This window comes from Hemicordylus capensis, chromosome 1, assembly GCF_027244095.1.
Source record: "Hemicordylus capensis ecotype Gifberg chromosome 1, rHemCap1.1.pri, whole genome shotgun sequence".
NCBI classification, from domain to species: Eukaryota; Metazoa; Chordata; class Lepidosauria; order Squamata; family Cordylidae; genus Hemicordylus; species Hemicordylus capensis.
Window position 1 is genome coordinate 431,681,004 of NC_069657.1, and position 21,748 is coordinate 431,702,751.

The 21,748-nt window shown below is 44.7% G+C and overlaps 1 protein-coding gene and 1 long non-coding RNA gene across 5 annotated transcripts in view; one reads left to right on the forward strand and one right to left on the reverse strand.

Annotated features, from left to right (window-relative positions):
* The window catches only part of LOC128352551 (phosphofurin acidic cluster sorting protein 2-like), a 224,966-nt gene that overhangs the window by 89,231 nt on the left and 113,987 nt on the right, over positions 1–21,748 (reverse strand). The gene's annotated exons all lie outside the window — the stretch shown is intronic.
* LOC128352736 (uncharacterized) lies at positions 1,067–12,816 on the forward strand. Its single transcript, XR_008320636.1, has 3 exons — positions 1,067–1,314; positions 11,036–11,193; positions 12,359–12,816. It is a non-coding gene; the product is annotated as an uncharacterized LOC128352736 (long non-coding RNA).

Consider the following 21,748-nt stretch of genomic DNA (forward strand, 5'->3'; position numbering starts at 1 on the left):
TTTTATTTGATATTTTCTGACCTTAAAAAAAAAAAAAAGCACAACTGTGTAGAGAAGCGGAGGGTGAACAGTTTCATAAGGGTGTATATGAGGGGAGTGAAGACCATACGGTTAGTATCAGAGCCAGTTTTATAACTCAAAAAATCTCCCCTCCCGCCAAAATCACCCCTTATATGGCAATCCAGTATAAGAAGAAATTATTTTTATTTGATTTTTCTCTGCCTTTAAAAATGGGGGGGGAGCAACTGTGTGGAGAATGGGGGGTGAACAATGGCTGTTTCCCGCTCTTTTTGCCTTTTGCCCTAGTAACAACTGAGAATGATTTCTGTAAGGGCTGGTGAAATCTGCCCACCCACCACCTACCCCCAGGCAAGAGAAATCTTTTGGAAATAAAGGGCAACCATTATTACATTTGAATTGTTTAACTCTGAGGTAGATTGGGCATGTACTATCACATAAGCCTCAAATTATATTGTTTTTAGAACTGTGTTTTAAATGGTGTGTGTTTTTAGGTCTTTTTAAGTTTGTTGTACAATTATGAATGAATGAATGAATGAATGCTTAGCAGTGTTAGTGTTGCTGCTTCTATACGACAGTGGCCTTTTCCTTCATTTTGTTTCAATTTATCATCCTTGGTAGATAGGTAAAGTTGAACCAGTTGGATGTCTGCCTGTCATGCCTAAACATCCTGGGCCCTGTGGCCCTTACAAGGAACTTAAAAGCCTCTTCTGCTTATGAAGTACAAGGTTGGAGGGCCAACCAAGCCAAGTAGGAATACTTAGGCCTAGTAGTTCTGAGGTAAAACGAAGGAAGAGGCCATGTCACAGCTAAGGCGCCAAGGCCTGTGTATCTGTCCTGTTTCCCTGTTTACCTCAGAGACATGAGTTAAATCATTCAAGTGTAATAAAGGTTCCCCATTATTTTCAAGAGATTTCTCATTCCTTGAAGGCAGATTTCACCAGCCCTGACAAAGCGAAAACCTCGTGGTCTTCACTCCCCTCATCTCTACTCCAACAGAATCTTCATTGCCAGAGAAGAAACTTGCCATCATGCAGGAATCTATAAATGGAAGATTTCCTGAATTTCCTTTTACAAATCCTTTCCCAGTCATTTTCAATGATCAGCGCAAAACAATCCACACAACTCACACATATCAATCAGAAGGCTGCAGGGAGGTTGAGCAGCGTTGATGTCATAATCACCTCGGCCAATGGGAGAGCATGTTGTTTTGTCAAGAAAATGCGAATCTTTAAACAGGTTTTTAAAACAAGCTACTTCACGTAGGATGGAAAAAACCCACAAAACTACCTAATAGTGAGCTGCTTAATGGATTAATTAATTCTACTAAAAATGCTATATGAGATTTAATAGACATTCCTGTTATCTAATGCCAGAAGGTACTCAATGGGTGGCAATAATGGCTCGAACAGACTGCAGGAGGAGCAATTCCTCACCCCTTGAGAAGCTGCACTTGAGATAATACATGGGGCTGCCGTTGTACGTGGTCCGGAAACGGCAGTTGGTGCAGAATGCGGCAGCCAGTCTGGTCTCCAAGATAACCTGAAGAGACCATGTAACACCAGTCTTAAAAGAACTGCACAGGCTGCCGATAGGTTTCCAAGCGGAATACAAAGTGCTGGTTATTACCTATAAAGCCCTTAACGGCTTGGGTCCAAGGCATTTAGGGAGAGTGCCTCCTTTGTCATGAACCCTCCCGCCTATTAAGGTCATCTGGGGAGGTCCGGTTATGGCTACTACCAGCTTGCTTGGTGGCTACTTCGGAGCGGGCCTTCTCTGTGCCTGCCTGGGGCTCTGGAATGCACTACTTACTCCCTGTTAAAATCAGAATTTCTCCATCTCTGGCTGCTTTTTAAAAAGACCCTTAAGAAACACCTGTTTTCTCAGGATTTTAATTAATTTTAATTGGTTTTTAATCATAATTGTTTTAATTATTTTTATCCTGTTTTTATATTTGTTGAATTTTAAATGATGTACACCACCTAAGGATACACATGTCAGTACAGAAACATGATAGATAGAGAAATAAATAATCAGGAATTGGTCAGGGGAAGCAATACCCAGGCTGCATGTGTACTTTGTTCACAGAAGTGGTGCAAGGAGAAATATATATCTCTCTCTCCCTCCCCCTCCCTCTCTCTCTCTGATATTATTGGTCCTTGGTCTTGGAGCTGTACTCCTCCTCTGTTATGACCATTTAACACTACACCCACCTTTAGAGAAACATATATGAATAATGTGCATCTGAGCATGTGCAGAATGTATTTCACTCACCACTGAGCAACTGTAACCCCAACCAATTAGAATTAAGGAGTAGGACTTCTGCTGAAGGCGTACATACAAGCCCAAACCTGCCCCCCGCTCACACACACAGTACTGCCCTCACTTCAAAGAACAGTGTCCTCCCGCCTCAAAATAAAACGTTTACAAAGGTTAGTGCTGTACCACTATGTCGGTACAGGTGAAACTCGGAAAATTAGAATATCGTGCAAAAGTCCATTAATTTCAGTAATGCAAATTAAAAGGTGAAACTGATATATGAGACAGACGCATTACATGCAAAGCGAGATAAGTCAAGCCTTAATTTGTTATAATTGTGATGATCATGGCATACAGCTCATGAAAACCCCAAATCCACAATCTCAGAAAATTAGAATATTACATGGAACCAAGAAGACAAGGATTGAAGAATAGAACAATATCGGACCTCTGAAAAGTATACAGTGTACTGTGCTTGACTGGCCAGCAAACTCACCTGACCTGACCCCATAGAGAATCTATGGGGCATTGCCAAGAGAAGGATGAGAGACATGAGACCAAACAATGCAGAATTGCTGAAGGCCGCTAATGAAGCATCCTGGTCTTCCATAATACCTCATCAGTGCCACAGGCTGATAGCATCCATGCCACGCCACATTGAGGAAGTAATTGCTGCAAAAGGGGCCCAAACCAAGTACTGAATACATATGCATGCTTATACTTATACACTGCATCTGACTGTATCCACTCATTTTCACCTTGGGTTATACACACACATACACACACAACACACACACACACACTGCAACAATAGCTCAAATTCTAAGATAGGAGTCAACAATGCAGATCTGCAACTATTTGGTTTTTTGCATCATTTGCTGCAAAAAACATCTGAGATCCAGGTTATCAAACTCACAGGCTGTCTGAGGAGCAAGGGGGTTGCCATGAGAGAGTGGGAAAGAGGAGCGGTGCAGAGCATAAGAACTCCACTCTGAAGGTGCTAATCAGGAATTCTCAAGCTTCTAAGAATCCACCAGATAACGTTCATAAGGTTTTCTCTGTAGCCATAAGGGCTAGCAATGTAAAAACAAACCCCCTCCCCCCCAGATTCTTAACATGCAGAATTCCACTGGATTCTGTATGCGTACAACAATCCTGGGGTCAAGGCAGCATTTATATATGATTGAATAGATAGCTAGCCTCACCCCCGAATGCTGAGTGTGCACAACTGTGTGGTCAAAGCTATTAACGTAGCCAATTAAAATGCAATTAAAACATGTGTGCTACAAAAATGCCAGCTCCAATAAAAGGATTTTATGGCACTTTCAAATGATGCAAAGGCCTTCATGAGTTTCCAGAGCGAGGGCTTCCACAGCTGTGTTATATTGGTTTTACTAATAGGGCACCCTCAGACAACCATACTGATCCCAATAGCTGCAATACCACTGCAGGCATTTACACAGGGACACAGGAAGTTGCCTTATACCAAGTCAGACCCTTGGGCCATCTAGCTCAGTACTGTCGACACTGACTGGCAGCAATTCTCCAAAGTTATAGGCAGAAGTCTCTCCCAGGCCTACCAGGAGCTGCCAGAGACTGAAGCTGGGTCCTTCTGTGTGCAAGCATGCAGATGCTCTTCCACTGAGCTAGCTATGACCCCAACCCCAAGGGAATATCTTGCAGCACTAAGATGTCATCTCCCATCCAAATGCAAACCGAGGCAACCTTGCTTAGCAAATGGGACAATTCATGCTCGCGACCACAAGATCAGCTCTCCTCCTCCTCTTCATCAGCTCAACTCGGGAGGTGAACAAAACTTGCCACGCTCATTCCTCTGAGCCCAGACTGGGACACCATGCTGGCTCCAGGGCCAAAGGCAGGCAAAGACCAAGCTCACACAACTCCTCCTCCTCTCAAGTCTGGCACTTCCCAGCTGGATCAGAGGGGCAGCAATGGCTGTCCCCAGTGTGTGCTCCATGGAGCCAAGTCCAAAGAGACCCACTCTAGTTGCTTTGCTTGAGCCAGGAGCTTCCCTGTTGCGCAGAGGAGCAACAATGACTGTACGCAGAGGAAATCAGCTTCTAGGCATGGACCTCCTTTGCTGGATCAGGAGTGGGCACTGATCCCAGTGCAGATGTCACTGTTTGCACTGCACTGCTTTCAATGGGATGTGCGCTTTCATGTACGTCAGGATGTGCATTTTACTAATGCACATAGAGACAGACATTTGCGCTCAAATTCATGCCAACTGTTCAACTAAAAGAAGGTCCATGCTCAGAAGCCCGCTAGGGGAGGGGCCATCTCTCAGTGCAACAGCATCAAGTCCCAGATTCAATCTTAGCATACTTAGGAGTAGGGCTGAAAAAGTCACCTGTCTAAAATTCTGGAGAGCTGCTGCCAGTAGGTGTAGACAAGACTGAAGGTAAGTGGACCAATGGTCTGGTGGAGTTGAAGGGTCTTCTTTTATTCTATCTTTCTTTTAATCCCTCTTTATTGTTTCACAAGTCTACACCTTGAAAAGCAAAATTTAAAATCAAAAGAATATTACATACATGCATTTGATTATTAAAAAATGCTTTTCAGCTTTGAAGTGTGGACTCTTTTTGTGATACATCCTCCCAATTTTAATAGTAAAACAAACCAGATTCCTTTCCCTAGGCATTCCTTCAACTTTGCCTTTGTTAAGTCTTGTTCAGGGACATTTGGAAGGAAGAGGAAAGCTGGAGGCCAGCAAAGGAGGGGGAACGAAGAACAGGGCTGGAATCTTGGAGACAGGCAGCAGCTGTTCGTCAGCAAAAAGGGAATGGGTATCACAAAAAGAGGGAGGAGCAAAATATGGAAAATAGCCCCCCCAAAATAGTATGTGACTGTAGCTCAGTGGTAGAAGATCTGCTTTGCAAACGGAAGGTCCCAGGTTCAATCCCTGGCATCTCCAGGTAGGGCTGGGGAATATCCATCTGACACCCTGGAGAACAGCCGACAGTCAGTACAGACAATATTGAGTTAGATGGACCAAGGGTCTGACTCGGTATAAGGCAGCTTTCTATACAAAATATTAACTGCCAATCTATGCATTACTAGCATCACTATTCCAGTCTAAGCTGGCGAGAAATAAGAACATCAGCACTTAGGAACATAGGCAGTTGCTATATACTGAGTCAGGCCATTGGTCCATCTAGCTCAGTTTTGTTTACACAGACTGGCAGTGGCTTCTCCAAGGATACAGGCAGGAGTCTCTCTCCCAGCCCTATCTTGGAGATGCCAGGGAGGGAACTTGGGACCTTCTGCTTGCAAGTATGCAGATGCTCTTCCCAGAGCAGCCCCACGTCCTAAGGGCTTTGCTCACAGATGTAGTCTCCCATTCAAATGCAACCAGGGTGGACCCTGCTTAGCTAAGGGGACAAGTCATGCTTGCTACCACAAGACCAGTTCTCTTCCCTAACTTACTAATGCTCCAAAGCTAAGCCATGTGCCATGTCTCTCTTGTGGAGAGCCGATATTGCCTGTTTCCCTTCTCTCTCTCTCTCTCTCTCTCTCTCTCTCTCACACACACACACACACACACACGTTTACTCCAGTTACTCTAACCGGCTCCCTGTCATACTTGGGGAGAATTCTGTTTAGCATCCTTGAATGGCATATCCATGCCACTAGCCCGCAATGTCCTGAAGGTGGCAGCAGCTTCATGGCTTCAGACCCCTCAGAGCCTCCCAGCCGGAGGAAAGGCAAGAAAGGACTAGCCAGACCACTAAGGAATTTGGAAATGTGAACATGAAGCTTTTCTCCATCTTCCCCAAAAACTGGTTTATTGGTAACAGGCCGGGAACGTGAGTCTGGCCAGAAGGTATGTGCAGCCGCAAGGAAGCTGGGGACGAGGAGGAGAAAGGCATCTCTACTACCAAGTCATTCCTTCCACATGCTCGGGCAGCAGATCCTGGAAAGAGTCCTACACAGACAGAGGAAACAGGCTGGCTGCTGCGCTAGCCCAAGCTGGCCCTCTCTCCATTTCGCTCACAGCACTGGCTTGCTCTACAGCACTGTGCTCATTATTGTGTCCCTGCAGGATGCCCACTTCCTGCCATTGGTTCTAATAGCAACTCATTGCCAGTTCTTGCCTCTGGGGCCGACTGTGCAGGAAGTGCCTAAATCCTGGCACAGTGGGAGATGCAGCAGCGGTGGTGGTGCTCCCAACACGTGGACATTAGGAACATAGGAGGTGGCTGCCTTATTCTGAGTCAGACTATTGGTCCATCTAGCTCTGTGTTGTCTATCCTGAGATGGCCAGGGATCAATGTTCCCTCTAACAGGGATTCCCAGGTGTTGTTCAACACAACTCCCAGCATCCTCAGCTCCAGTGGCCTTGGCTGGGGATTCTGGGAGTTGTAGTCAACAACATCTGGGAATCCCTGTTAGAGGGAACACTGCCAGGGATTGAACCTGGGACCTTTTACCTGCAAGCTGATGCTCAACCACTGAGCTACAGCCCCATCCCCAAAGGTGGCAGCAGACATGCGTCTCCCAATCAGGCAGTGACCACACCAAGACCTGCTTAGCTTCAGCAAAATGACTGTGCCATGTGCCCTTAGACCATGCTCTGGGACACTGAGAAAGAAAGAGCTCGCCATAGCATGCTCACTACACCAGCATGTTTTGGAATAGGAAGCTGAATCCCCCGGAGCGACTGCCAGTCAGGCTGCCTCACTCCTAGCCTGAATTCCCCTTAGCAGAAATAACCTAGGAGGTCTAAAACAGGCTCAAGAAAGAAACCAGCTAAGCCTCCAAACATCCTTGAGCTCCTCGGCTGAAGGCAGCAACAGCTCTAGTTACACGTCCCTTGCAGCCAAGTAAGCCTGTCCATGCATTTCCAAGAACAGCCTCCGCCTGCTGCCTCCAAGATTCCAGTCCTGCTCTTCATTCCCTCTCCTCCGCTGGCCTCCGGCCTTCCTCTTCCTTCCAAGTCTCTTGGAACAAGATTTACCAAAGGCAAAATTGAAGGAATGCAGAGAAAGAAAGAAACAGAGATGGGTGTGTGTGTGTGTGTGTGCGCGTGCGCAAACGTCTCAGCAAACGTGCTGCTGCTGTTCCAGCACTGAATTAAGCAACCCAAAAACAGAGAGCACTTGGGAATTTTAAGAACCTTTAAAATTCCATTTCCCCTCTTTCACACCAGGGTGGCTCATATTGATTTGGTGTTATGTGAACAACTCTGGGTGGAACCTAGAGCCTGCCCACTCCCTCTTCCCCTGGATCAAACCCCTGGTTTTCAAGCCAAGTGCAAACCAGGAAAAGAGGCAGCAAACTGCCAGGCGGGGAGGGTTGTCCATGCTTGTTTTCAAACCACTTCAGTGTCTCATCCTAGGAACATGGAACTGTGACTTGGGGGTAGAGAACCTGCTTTGCATGCAGAAGATCCCAGGTTCTATCTCTGGCAGGGGCGTATCTAGGGTGGGACAGGCAGGGCACGTGCCCCGGGTGCCACTTGAAGGGGGGGCGCAATTTTTTTAATTTTTTTTTAAAGGCCACCGAAAACAAAATGGCCACCGTGCATGCTCAAATGGCCTCTGTGAGACCCTAGGCCATGCCAGGCCTTGCAGAGGCCATTTGAGCATGCATGGTGGCCATTTTGTTTTCAGTGGCCATTTAAAAAAAAATAAGTTTAAAAAATGGCCACCATACATGCTCAAATGGTCCCTGTGAGGCCCTAGAGGCCAGCAGGGGGAGGGGGAACCTTTGCAGACCCCCCCCATGGCCTTTAGGAAGCCCCCCGAAGGGTCTACAGGTAAAAAGGAGTTTTTAAAAAATTTAATATATGTCACTGTACACATATTCAGATTGGCACTATGTACAGAGAATCAGGGCTTGTGAATACTGAGCTGAAGCTTATGAGCTAGGATTGTATTCATTTGCTCTTACTTTGCTTCTTGTGATAAGTGAGTTAAATGTGATGTCTTAATAATATGGCTATTAATGGTGAGTTTGTCTTTGAATTAGTGTGAAATCCTTAGTATTAAGGCCCACTGGGAGTTTCTTGCTCTCTTTCTCTCATTTTAATTGTCTTTCTGAAATACTAAAATATATTCTAAGCAGTGACACAGTTTACTCTGTATATCCTTTAATTATTTTCAGAGTATCTGGGAAAAGTCAAATTCTCCATTTATTTTTAAAACTTATGTAATAGTGATGCTACAATGCATAGTAGAGAATTAGACAGGCACTTCTGTTTAGTTTTCCAAGTACACCTCCACATAGTATTTGGGTATTTCATGAGCCCCAGCATACTGAAATTTGTAGTTTTCCAGCATTTTTTGGTCTGGCTCTGTCCACTGCTAAATAGTTTTTGAAATATTAATAGATTGATGAGCTTGACTTGTATTTTTCAGCTGATAGTATGGTAAAGTTATCTGAAAGATGGGTGTCAGATGTTTGGACAGGGGGTGCAATTTCAATGCTTGCCCTAGGCGCTATTTTCCCTAGATACGCCTCTGATCTCTGGCATCTCCAGATAGGGCTAGGAAAGGCCCCTGTCTGGAACCCAAGGCGGCCACTGGCAAGCCAGCAACATTAACAGGCATAGGCCTGTTCACAAGGCATCGTCACACAGCACACCGTTCATAGGGCTTGACCACACAGCCGATGATGACACTCCTAGTTACAAGTTGCAGCCCCAAAGAGAGGTAAAGAAGCAGAGAAGTAACCCTACATGGATGCATTCAATCCTAAAAGCATTTTTACGTTGGGAGAAACAGCACACTCACAGCTGGAGACAGAGTTCAACAAAACTTCTTGTGGAAAGTCTACATTAGGTGATGTAACTAAGCTTACTCAATGCAGTGGCTTTCAGAACTCTCTATTTTCAAGGAACCCTTTCCATATTGCCTTGATTCTGGTGGATTTTGCTACCTGGGGATGGCTCCTACTTCTGTAGTTTTAGGATGCTCACCTATCAGCAGCTGCTATTTCTGTAGTTTTAGGAAGCTCACCTATCAGCAGTCAGACGAGTCAGTCATGACTAAGCACCATTGAAATCTATGGGACAAGCTAGTAATGTCTAACTTAGTCTGAACACTGTATTGTTTTATTTTCTTCTTTCACTGTATGCTGCCCTGTAAGCTTTATGCTTATAGAGGCACCTTTTAACATGGCGATTCTCTTTATTTAGCAGGGGAGAGTAACTGGCCCTAAGAGCCCATGGTGGCGCAGTGGTAAAACTGCTGCCCTGTAACCAGAAGGTTACAAGTTCAATCCTGACCAGGGGCTCAAGGTTGACTCAGCCTTCCATCCTTCCGAGGTCGGTAAAATGAGTACCCAGAAGTTGGGGGCAATATGCTAAATCATTGTAAACCGCTTAGAGCGCTCCGGCTATAAAGCGGTATATAAATGTAAGTGCTATTGCTATTGCTATTCACCCACAGCACAGTACTTCCAATTACTGTTGCTGGTGTCAATCTTATGTTTCTTTTAGATTGTGAGCCCTTTGGGGACAGGGTTCCATCTTATTTATTTATTTATTTATTTGTTTGTTTGTTTATTTATTTATTATTTCTCTGTGTAAACTGCCCTGAGCCATTTTTGGAAGTGTGGTATAGAAATAGAATTATTATCATTATTATCATTATTAATAGGGTTGTCAACTAGGGACTTTTATAGAGGACATGTGGCTCTTTGGGGGACCCAGTGACTTTTTTTGCATGTGTTGTGGTGTCCAAAGTTCTAGAGAACAGCTGGAACATTAGTTTGCTCAGAACATTTTGCTCTCATGAGCAGCTTCTCTTCCTCTGTCTCCTTCCCCTGCCAGCATCCTACTGAACATCCATCTAATGGGGAAGCCAGAGTGGAGGTTCTGCTTTAGTGACAGATTACAGAGCCATGTGATGCAGGAACATGCATAGGAGGGTCCAGCAGGTGCAGCTTGCTTCCTTCATGTGCTGACGGTGGCAGTAAGAACTTAGAAGCTAGCTAACTTTACTCAGTTTGTAGCTACCCCAAAAACTGTGTAAAAGGGTACCTTTAAAAGTGGTGAATCTCTTCTATTTAGCATGAGGAGAACAACTGGCCATATCCAACATTCCTTGGCTGATGCTGGTGTTACCTTGCATTTCTTTTTAGACTGTGAGCCCTTTGCGGAAAGGGGAGCATCTTATTATTTATTTTCCTTTGAAAACCACTGTGAAACCTTCTGTTGAAAAGTGGCCTAATAAATGTTTGTAGTCGTAGAGAACAGCAAGCAAGTGGGAGACTGTGCACGCAGCGCTGTGCCAACATGCAAAGGGGCTGGCTGAGCAGCTACCTGGCTGCCCTGCCTGGAGCCAAGAGGCAAAGTTGCTGGCTGGCTAGGGAAAGCAGGCTGGGTGACCCGTGGGAGAGGAGGATAGAGGACTGTGTGTGTGGCAAACCTAGTTAGGAGATGAATTTAGTTAAGAAGCAGGGGCCTTGAGAACTCTGTACCTAGACAGCAGACCGAACAGACGTACAGCTCTCCTGGTCATCAGCTTCACAGTGGTGAGCTGCATTTATTCTCAAATTATCCCATTTTAATCAACATATGCAAATTTTATGCAAGGTCGAGACTTTTTTTGGTGAAAAGCGTCCTCTATTTCCACTTTTTCTGATGATGGATATTGTCTTTTTTCCCATCTGGACCTGGCAACCCAATGCTGAACGGTGGCTAACAACATTTTCAAAATATGGTCACACACATTAGGCTTTGCAAAATATATGTCAGAAAATATTCACATTATGCTGCTATATTTGTTCACAGCAGCACAATTTGTCGATGCAAGGCACTGGAAAGCCCCAGCTAAACTCTCCAAAACCAAGTGATTGAGAGAAGTTTGGGATATAGCAGATTCCATAAAACATGCTATAGCTGGAGGTTGGTGACAAATTATAGATCAAGACTAACCAGTAATGAAAACAGTAAGTATGAACTTAATTTGATACAAGAAGATATTAATAACTGGCATATCAAAGGAATCTTTGTGCCTTTTTTGACACACTGATTAATCAATTAAACAAAATATTACATGTAAAGCTCTTTGATGATATATCCAAAACAATGTTTACATGTTATATATTTTGCATTTATATTTTATGCAGTAAAAAAAAATTAACATGCAACACACACTTTCAAAATAAAATAAGATGAATGGTCTTCTCTTTGAGGAACTCCCGTTAAGCTTCCAAAAAACCCAGGGGCTCTCCAGAAAAAAATGTGTAAACACCATGTTAAGTAATTAGAACCAAGACAGACATTTGTAATCCTGATTTAGTCCAACACATTTGGAGTATGCTGTCATCTGATTAGCTACATAAGAGTTTCAAGTCAAAGATAGCCTGTCCACGCAAGGATTATATCTTGACTTATCTAACCCAAGTTAAAAATCAAAATCAAAACCGATGCGGAAGACAGCACACTTGAGCCTTCAAACAAGAAGGGGGTTTAATGCAACGCAAGGGCTCTGAAACAGGATGGTTTTGTTTCTGCTAAAAGAAACAAGAAAACTCCGAGGGCTCCGCAAGCCTGGAATCAAAAGATTTGTTTTACAAGCACATTAGCATTTCGATATGCACTGTAGACAAGACAAACTTGGATATTTGGGCACTTTAGTTAACTTAACTGTCTCGAATCCTCACTGCATGAGCGGCAGCCAGTTAATAATTCACATCAAAGTATAGTGTGCAGTCTTTAAAAGTTCCTTCAACACACTGGGTTACCCTGGAGTAGGGCACCAGCATCTGGGTTACCCACAGGATGAATCCAGCCCCCTAAAGGATGCCATTTCCCTACCAACCCTCCAAGCTACAAAGCCTCACATTTTCCTGCAAAATTCTTGACAATGCAGGGGTCCCCACCGTGGCTGGGTCCCCACTTGGGTCCCCCACCATGGCTGGCGTTTTGGCTGGCGTTTGGTCCCCCACTGTGGCTGGGTCCCCACTTGGGTCCCCCACCGTGGCTGGCATTTTGGGAGTTGAAGTCCTGCACCATCTGGGGACCCACGTTTGAGCATTTCTGCTCTAAAGATAAATGGGAGAGAGGTGCGCGTTCTCTACCTTATGTTCCTGCCTGCTTTTATCCCGCCAGCTGGAAAACAACTAAAAACAGGAGTCAAAGGAGCATGAAGAACTCATGGAGATCCCCACTGTCTCTTGCTCACTCCGAGGAACACAGGACACCGTCTTATACCGAGTCAGACCATTGGTCCACCTGGCTAAGTACTGTCTACACTGACTGGCAGTGGATCTTCATGCTTTCAGGCAAGAGTCTTTCCCAGCCCTACCAGGAGATGCCAGGGGGTGAAATTGGGAGCTTCTGCTCTTCCGCTGAGCAATGGGATGCTCTCCCAGTGAATCTCTGCTCTCTGTGGCTGCTTTAAAAAACAACCAAAGACCTTTTCATTTGTTCAGGCTTTTGCCCCTTAGGAGCTACCAGGTCTCTCAGCTCTCTTGCTTCTGTTTGTCTTTTTTATGGTCGGGTTTTTGGGGTTTTATGGTTTTTAATGTTTAATGGATTTTAAGGTTTTAAATGTGATTTTTACAGAGTTTTATTGTGTTTTAACTTTTGTAAACCACCTTGGGATGCCTTAGGAGAGGCGGTATAAAAACTGATCAATCAATCAATCAATCAATCAGGCCCCGTCCCCTAAGGGAAATGTCTTACAGTGCTCACATGTAGTCTCCCATCCAAAAGCAAACCAGTGTGGACCATGTTTAGCAATGGGGGCAATTCATGCTTGCTGCCACAAGACCAGATCTCCTCTCTGTACTCTTGTCATTTTGGACAGTGTGGAGGAGAGGCTACACTTGCAGAAAGGCCACTATGGGGCGAAGGCTGAGCTTGCCACCCCCATCCCCATTCAAGTGTGATTGCCAATCCCTGCCCCCCCCCGTAAAAAACAACCCCGAAACCCTAGGTGCAAACCAGGGTAAAAGGAATTTAGAAGCCCAAAGCATTAATCATCTTAAGTCTAGTGATTAAGACTGAATTCAGCAGCAAAGAGTCCACTTCCATGTTATAGAATTTCTGACGAAAGTAGAAATGTCAAGTTCAATGTTTACCTTGACAGGCAGACACAAGCCTAAAAGGAATTTATTTAACCAGGTCTTTTAATTACACAGTTAGATTGGTTTTATTTTGCTGATTTGCTCTGGTGCTCTGCTGTTTTAATTATATTTTGATTTATTTCTGCACTGTTTTCATTGCTCACCCACCCCCCACCGCTGCTTCTTAAATATTGACTGTAACCCATTCTGAAAATTGTGAAACTGAAAGGCAGGGAGGTAAATATCTTAAATAAATAAAATGTGTCCAGACACCACCACCACTACAACAAATATGTATATACTGGTTTTCATCAAAAGTTCCCAAAGGGGTTTACACAGATATAAATAAACCAACAAAATGGCTCCCTGTCCCCAAAGGGCTTGCAAACTAAAAAAGAAACATAAGATAGACACCAGCAACAGCCACTTGAAGGATGCTGTGCTGGGGATGGATAGGGCCAGTTGCCCTCCTCCTGCTAAATGAAGAGGATCACCACTTTAAAAAGGTGTTTCTTTGCTCAGTTAGCAAGGGCATTTTGACTCTTCTTCTAAAAATTAAAAAGCAGTATGAAAGTATCAAAAATTAACACTTGAAGTGAAATGCAGCATTAATCAGGAGCCCAGAATCTGAACCCCGCTTGCACTACAGGGCATGCTGTTGACAGCAACCAGGCAGGAAAACCTTGTAGACTTTACTGAAGCCATTGACAAATGAAACCACCGGCCACATATGCAGATGGTTTAAGGTTCCAAACACGCCCCCTTATTCCTCTTCTCGTCATTTTTCTTTTAGTTTTGCCCCTCATTGTTCTAGTACATCCCTGTGTTGCTCTGTGCACATTTGAAGTCTACATACACATTTGTCTGGAGGCTCTCCAGCATGTCAGTGAAAGCAGCAGAGAATGCTTTCCAAGTGCCAACTTGGAAAGAGGACTGCTTGCAATTATGTGCACTAGCTTTTTGTTTTTAAAAGTTAAATGAGAGCATCTCCCTGCAAGCCAGATATACACCCAAGAGCATAAAGAAAAGGTTACTTATCTGTAACTGATGTTCTTCCAAAGGACAGCTGTGTACATAGGAACATAGAGAACATACTGAGATAGAATACCATCTATCTCAGTACTGTCTACACAGACTGGCAGCAGCTTCTCCAAGGTTGCAGGCAGGAATATCTCTCAGCCCTATCTTGGAGATGCTGCCATGGAGGGAACTTGGAACCTTCTGCATGCAAGCAGGCAGATGTTCTTCCCAGAGAGGCCCCACCCCTAAGGGGAATATCTTACAGTGCTCACACATGTAATCTCCCATTCAAATGCAAACCAGGGTGGGCCCTGTTTGCAAAGGGGACAGTTCATGGTTGCTACCACAAAACCAGCTTGTGTAGTCTCATCTCGGGGATCTGCCGTGCCTTTGCAGAGCTGAGAACTCCATTCTGAAGTTTCTAGGGCACAGCCTCAGGAATTTTGGTGAAAGTGACGCAACTATGGAGAGAGAACACATGTCCAAGAGGAGTGGCCTTTCCTCCTCCTTTGGTTCCATTAGACCATTGCAGTGGAATGCCAAGAAGGCAAATAATTGGAAAAATTCATTTTAGTGGAGAGGGAGGATTATGCATTCAGGAGGACCACTTGAAGAACATCCATTACTGGCAAGCAACTTGTTCTGCTTTGTGGTTGATCTTCCAGAGGAGAGGATCTGATGCTGTATTGGGACAGGCCCACACTCTAGATCAGTGAACATAAGAACAGCTCCCCTGCTGGATCAGGCCCAAGGCCCATCTAGTCCAACATCTGGTTTCACACAGTGGCCCACCCGACGCTACTGGGAGTCTACAGGCAGGAGTTGAGGGCATTCCCTCTCTCCTGCTGCTACTTACTCCCCTGCAACTGGTATTCAGAGGCATCAGTGATCTTCACTATTTTTTCAAGCAGAGTCAACTTTGGCAAAACACCTTCAATGCAAGAACCATTTCTCAGGGTGCTGACCTTCACGCAGCACTGTGCTTTTCTCAGTGCTGGGAAGAGCCCTTTAAGAAAGATGGAGGCCTCTCTTAAGAGCTCTGTAGGAAAAGTGCTGGGAAGACCTACACTTCCTAGGATTCCATGCATGCCTTCCAAGATGGTGTGGGGGCTCCTGCAGGCTCAGTTTCCCTTAAGAGAGCCCACCAGCCTTCCCTCTGAGGAGTGCGCAAGTGCACGCACTCACAAGTTTTTTTGATGTCTACTCAGTTAATTTTAGTTCCCGCTCAAGTTGAATCAGGAAGGCCCTATTCTGAATGCATACGAGCACACACTGCCTTGATACTTCTGCTCAGAACCAAACTCATTCCGCACACAGATGAAAAAAATTAGAGAGAACGCTGGAGCCAACCCCACCACGGGGCACCTCACAGTACTACACAGTGAAAATTGTTGCCTCCACATGGTGCCAGGGGTTTTGGCCAAAACCTCACACAGGCCCAATAAACAATTTGTCAGAGGGCTGCACTTAGGGTTGATGTGCCACTGGCTCCTGGACCTTACAATGAAGAGCCCTGTCCTAGATGAATGTGTCCCAACTTTCGTTTCATGAATGTGTCTAATTATTTTTAAAGCCATCTGGGCTACTGCTCATAAGCACATCTTGTGGCAATGAATTCCACAAGTTAATTGTGCACTGCATGAAGAAGTACTTTCGTTTGCCTGCCCTGAAACTGCCGCCAAACAAATTTACTGGATAACTGGATTAACCCCCCACCCCCAAATAAAGTAACATGCAGGGATAACATCAGAACATGGCGGGAAGATGCAAGGATTATATTGTCAGGGTATATTCCCATTATAATCACATGGGCCAGTCTGGCGGGGTGGGGAATATAATCCAAACTGGCCCTGAGTACCATGAGTGGGCTCAAAATTTCACACAAAATTTCCTCTCCCAGATCATTCATAATTTTATTAATCTCTAACATTTGCCCATGAGCATCTGGAGCAGGGGGCAAAAGGGGGGAAGTTGCTCCTCCCTGGATTGAGCCAGTTCTCACTGAATTCAGTGGGGTATACTTCCAGGGAGGGGGCCACTGGATTGCTGGTTTTGTCCCGCTCTGGGAAAAGGCCTGCAGATGGCCTTGCATTTGCCCCCTTAGGTTTTTGGAGAAGTTAACAGTTCAGTCTGCTATGTCAAGTGTCAAACTTGCAGAAAACAATTCTCTTTTACAATATCCACCCATGCGTTAGAGGACATTTTGCAGGTATTAAATACCACTATAATACAGGGCTTGACAAATCCCAGGCGCCAGGGAGTCATAGCACCTAGAAATGTAATAGTGGCACCTATAGTAGGATATTCAGAGGGAGAGTTGTTTAACAAAATATATATGTGTCCTGGGCAGCCCTGTTTCTATTCTAAGGATATTACTTGTAAAAGGGATAGAGAGAAGCCTATTTACCCTCCACACCCCAAAATATCTATCAATAAGTCTGGTAATTTTTGTGCGCCAGTGTCTAGCTCCTAGATCCAAAGAAGTTAGGGCTGGCCCCTAGATCCAGAGAAAAATTGTCAAGGCCTGCTATAGTGCAATATGAATTGCTTGTGACAAATCTAGAACTGGAGCCCCCATAAGATGCAACCAGGGTGTGATGCAAACTATATCAGTTTTTCCAAGTATATTCTGGGACATATCATGGGAAAACCAGCTGGCACAGGAAAGGCCCTTTGGGGTGAAGGTACTCCGGCTCTGAAACACCCTTCCTTGGGATACTCACTGGCCCATCACTTTATAGGTGCTTCCAATGCTTAGTTAATACTATTCTGTTTAGTCAGACCTTTGCGTTGGAGTCATCTTTCCCCCTTGGTTGCTGTTCCGATAGGTTGCTTCTAATGTTGGTTTTTTGCTGCTGTTTTTATTTTGATTTATAATGTATATTGATGCCTTTTATAGATTATTTTCCAGTGGCATGTTTAATGAGGTATGCAGTTTTGAAGGCCACAGGGCAGGAAACCAGTAAAATAAATAAATAGCAATATGTAACAAATCTAATGCCCACTAAACTCTTATAGCATAATTTGTATGGAACAGAAGTGACATCTGTCAATTGATCAATTTTTGGTTTTGGCGGCTATAGTTTGAGCAGGACCAAGACATTGTTTCTTAACCTAGAAGCTGGAGAGGTTTCCTGGGACAAAATCTGAGAAATGCTGGTACTGAAAGTGAAACGCACTGGCTGACATCCAGACTAACTTCGTGTTGGCAGAAGTTAGTATGTCATGGGATCGGGTAACCCACCCGCCCCGATTTTACCCAATCTTGTCTTCTCTCTACAGCCACCTGTACCACTCCAAAATATGTCCCTGATGGTTGTTGGACCCTCAATAACATTTTCAGGAGGCATGGGTGACTCCAGACAGCAGGGTCAGCAAAAAATTACCCCTCCTCCCTTGGGTGGGAAGGCAACACTCTTCCAGTGTGATGTTTGTTCAGATGTCAGCCACTGTAACAAAGTGAGCTTAGGGAAAACATACCAAGACCCAGTCAGCTACCACCAAAATGCAAATTTTCATGGTCTTTTGGCTGCAATACACAGAGAGTGAGGCTGTTTCATTCCTCCTATTTCAGAGCAAAGGTCCAATTCACACTGGAAAACACTTCTGTGTGGGAATGAATTCTGTGCCTGCACTTATATCAACATGTGTGTAGACAACATGAACTTTTTATTACACATATGATGTAAACAACTATGTGCATGATTTGTACACCTGATGATCTACAGGCAGGTCACATATTAATTCCTACATGGAAACGTTTTATTAATAGGAACTTTGAAACCTGTGCAGAATCCCTAAATAGTTTATAAACTGGTCTGCCTGACAGCTTTGGAAATTAGTGCATACTAAACTGCAATGTCTGTGCTTCATGAATTTGTGTAATCAAAGAATCATTGTACCATTTATATCAGCTATATAGTAACATTTATAATGTTTAATAAATAAGATGCAGTAACACACTTTAATTACTGGAGAGCAGAGAAGAAAAATGAAACCAGTAGCTGGTCAGCTCCAAGTTAATAAGGGCTCTTGGTATTTAAAAAGAAAGATTAAAGACGATGGAATAAATAAGAAAGAGGATGACTAATAAAGTTCTTAAGAACCTCATTAGTACAGCTTCATCTTTTCCCCTCATTAGCTCATTTTCCACAGGGACAGGGCAGAACAAAAACCTTTGAATTCCGCCCCCCACACCCAAATGCCACATATTGTAAGCTGGCTAAGTCTGAGGGCAGGAGAAAGCGGTAAAGGGAACTGTATGTTTGGAATCAAGTAAAACCTCAGCTTGGGAATACTTTGCAGGATTTCAGTCTGAGATCATGTTTTCCTTTTCTTAAACCTATCAAGCCATCTCCTTGCAACTTATACTTGGCTCCTCCTGCATCTAAGTCAAGCATCCATACACACATATATTGCTCCTAAAAATGACAACAGATGGCAATCTAGGAGAAATGCAGGAGCAAGAATGCAAATCTGGCAATCACATGCCCCAAATCAGACCTTTGCAGGCACTGGAGTCTTGAACTGATGGCATTTAATCCCTGAAACTGTTTTCTAACTTTTCAGCAAAATGCCAAAACAGTGAAACTGACTGCCATTTTTGAGGACTGGAGATCACAGCTAAGCTGACCATTGCCAAAGAAGCCCTCTCTGCCACTACCCGAATCACAAAACCAGTTAGCAAGGAGATCTTTGCACTGTCTGCAGTGAACTAATGCTATAACTGTTTGCCAGGGCACTGAATTAGTGACTGATATAAAGGTAAAAGGTAAAGTGCGCCTTCAAGTCGATTTTGACTCCTGGCACCCTGTGGTCTTCTTTGGTAGAATACAGGAGGGGGTTTACCATTGTCTCCTCCCGCGCAGTATGAGATGATGCCTTTCAACATCTTCCTATATCGCTGCTGTGCGATATAGTACCAGCGGGGACTCGAACCGTCAACCTTCTGCTTGTTAGTCAAGCATTTCCCCACTGCGCCACTTAAGGTGTCTACAGTGACTGATATAGCTGGATAGAAATGGGTAGAGAGAACACAGCCAGATAATTTGAGGTGGGCAAGGGGAAGTGTCAAGATCCTTTAAGAATGTGGGTAGCAGCAGCGGCATTGTTTCCGGCTCCTAATTTTATAGCCTAGGTCAGAGCTGCACAACTTTACTCTTCCTGCTTTTTTTGGACTACAACTCCCATCATCCCTAGCCACAGCAGCCACTAGTCAGGGATGATAGGCGCTGTAGGACAGCATCTGCAGGAGGGCCGAAGTTGTGCAGCCCTCCTGTAGATCCATGAAAGAACTGCTCTGATGGACTGTATCTTTACCAGCACCCAGTCACAAGATCTATCGACAGTTCCTGCACCCTCGAGAGAAAAGCCTAGCCCTGGGCTTCTCAAACTTGGGTTCCAAGATTTATTTATGTATTTGTTACAGTTCTATCCCGCTCTTCCCAAAAGGCTCAGAGCAGCCAACAATTTTATTTAGAATTAATAAAGGGGCTGGGGATTATGGGAGCTGTAAATCCAATATTTGAGAACCCCAGAGCTAGATTATATCACCCACTGCCAGAGCCAGAAGAAACTGCCACAAACACTTCCACATACCCCCAACGCAGTCTACATTTGTGTGGGTTTTTACTTGTAGGCTGCTTTGGGAGTCAATCTTGGTGGAACAGCAGGCACAAATACAATACACAGATATAATTAACATTGAGATGTTTAGGAAAATCATGATGATGTTTAGAAAAACTGAGTGCTTAAAGCATTTATGTTTTCCTTAATCCCAACTTGTGACTCCTGAGGATGTGGACAAGCTGCTTGGATCGGTGAGGCCTACCACTTGTTCTCTTGACCCTTGTCCAACATGGCTTGTTCGATCTAGCAAGGAGGTTGTTGTAAACAGCCTGGTGGATATCATAAATGCTTCTCTGAGGGAGGGCAGGATGCCTCCTTGTCTTAAGGAGGCAATCATTAAACCTCTTCTAAAGAAGCCTGCATTAGATCCCTCAGAGTTGAGCAATTACAGGCCTGTTTCCAACCTCCCTGGGCAAGGTAACTGAGAGGATGGTGGCCTCTCAGCTCCAGGCGGTCTTGGAGGAAACTGATTATCTAGACCAGTGTTTCTCAACCACCGGTCCCTGGACCGCTGCCGGTCCCCGAAGGCTTGAGTGCCGGTCCCTGACTGGGAGTCAACCCCCCCCAACTGAAATCAAGGCACTCACTTCCTCAATTTTGCACATGGCACGGAAGAGGAAGAGTATCACGGAGGCATGGGACCCTTCTTGTGCCTTGCCTTCATGTGCTGCTGAGATCTTCCTACAGCTATCTTATTCCCTATCTTTACAGCTTCAAACTGTATGCGGTGCGGGGGCATGGAGGAAAAAGTATGGCAGTGGGCGCCACTTGAAGGGCTGCTGGTTCTTGCCTGCTCATTATTTGCAGCCAAAGGTTGGTTGATTGAAACCCAGCTGCCTGTTGTGGTCAAGGCGCCTTGAGAGGGAACGCTGTTTCCCTCTTGCATCAGTGGGGCTTGCTTGTATGTTGTTTTCATTGGCCCCATGTAGCTTTTGAATTTTTCTAATGGCCCAACATACCCTCTCCACTGAGTAATCAGAAGCACCTCCACCCCCACCCCGCACATACTGAAGACATACTGGAGACAAATTTGTTCACCCAGGCTTTTAGATTCAGGGGTTCTCAACCTTGGGTACCCAGACATTGGTGGACTTCTACTCCCATAATCCCCAGCCATAATGGCCAAATGCCATTGTTGTTGGGGGTTATGGGAGTTTAACTGAGAGACCCAAGGTTAAGAACCCCTAATATTCCATGTTTGCAAAAGATTCCAAATTTAATTATTTTAATGCTTATATTATTTTCATTCTAAACTGCCCAGAGATGCATGTTTGGGGCAGTATAAAAGTCTGATAGAGAGATAGATAGACAGACTTGAAACCCCTTTACTAACTGCTGGTCCGGGAAACTGCGCATGAAGAATGTAGCGGTCCTTGAAACTCTGCACGAAGAATTTAGCGGTCCTTGACTCCAAAAAGTTTGAGAAACACTGATCTAGACCCATTTCAAACTGGTTTTCGGGCGGGCTATGGGGTGGAGACTGCCTTGGTCGGCTTGATGGATGATCTTCAATTGGGAATTGACAGAGGAAGTGTGACTCTGTTAGTCCTTTTGGATCTCTCGGCAGCTTTCGATACTATTGACCATGGTATCCTTCTGCAACGTCTGAGGGTGTTGGGGGTAGGAGGCACTGTTTTATAGTGGTTCCGCTCCTACCTCTCGGATAGATTCCAGATGGTGTCGATTGGAGATTGTTGTTCTTCAAAATCTGAGTAAGTATGGTGTCCCTCAAGGCTCCGTACTTTCTCCAATGCTTTTTAACATCTACATGAAACCGCTGGGA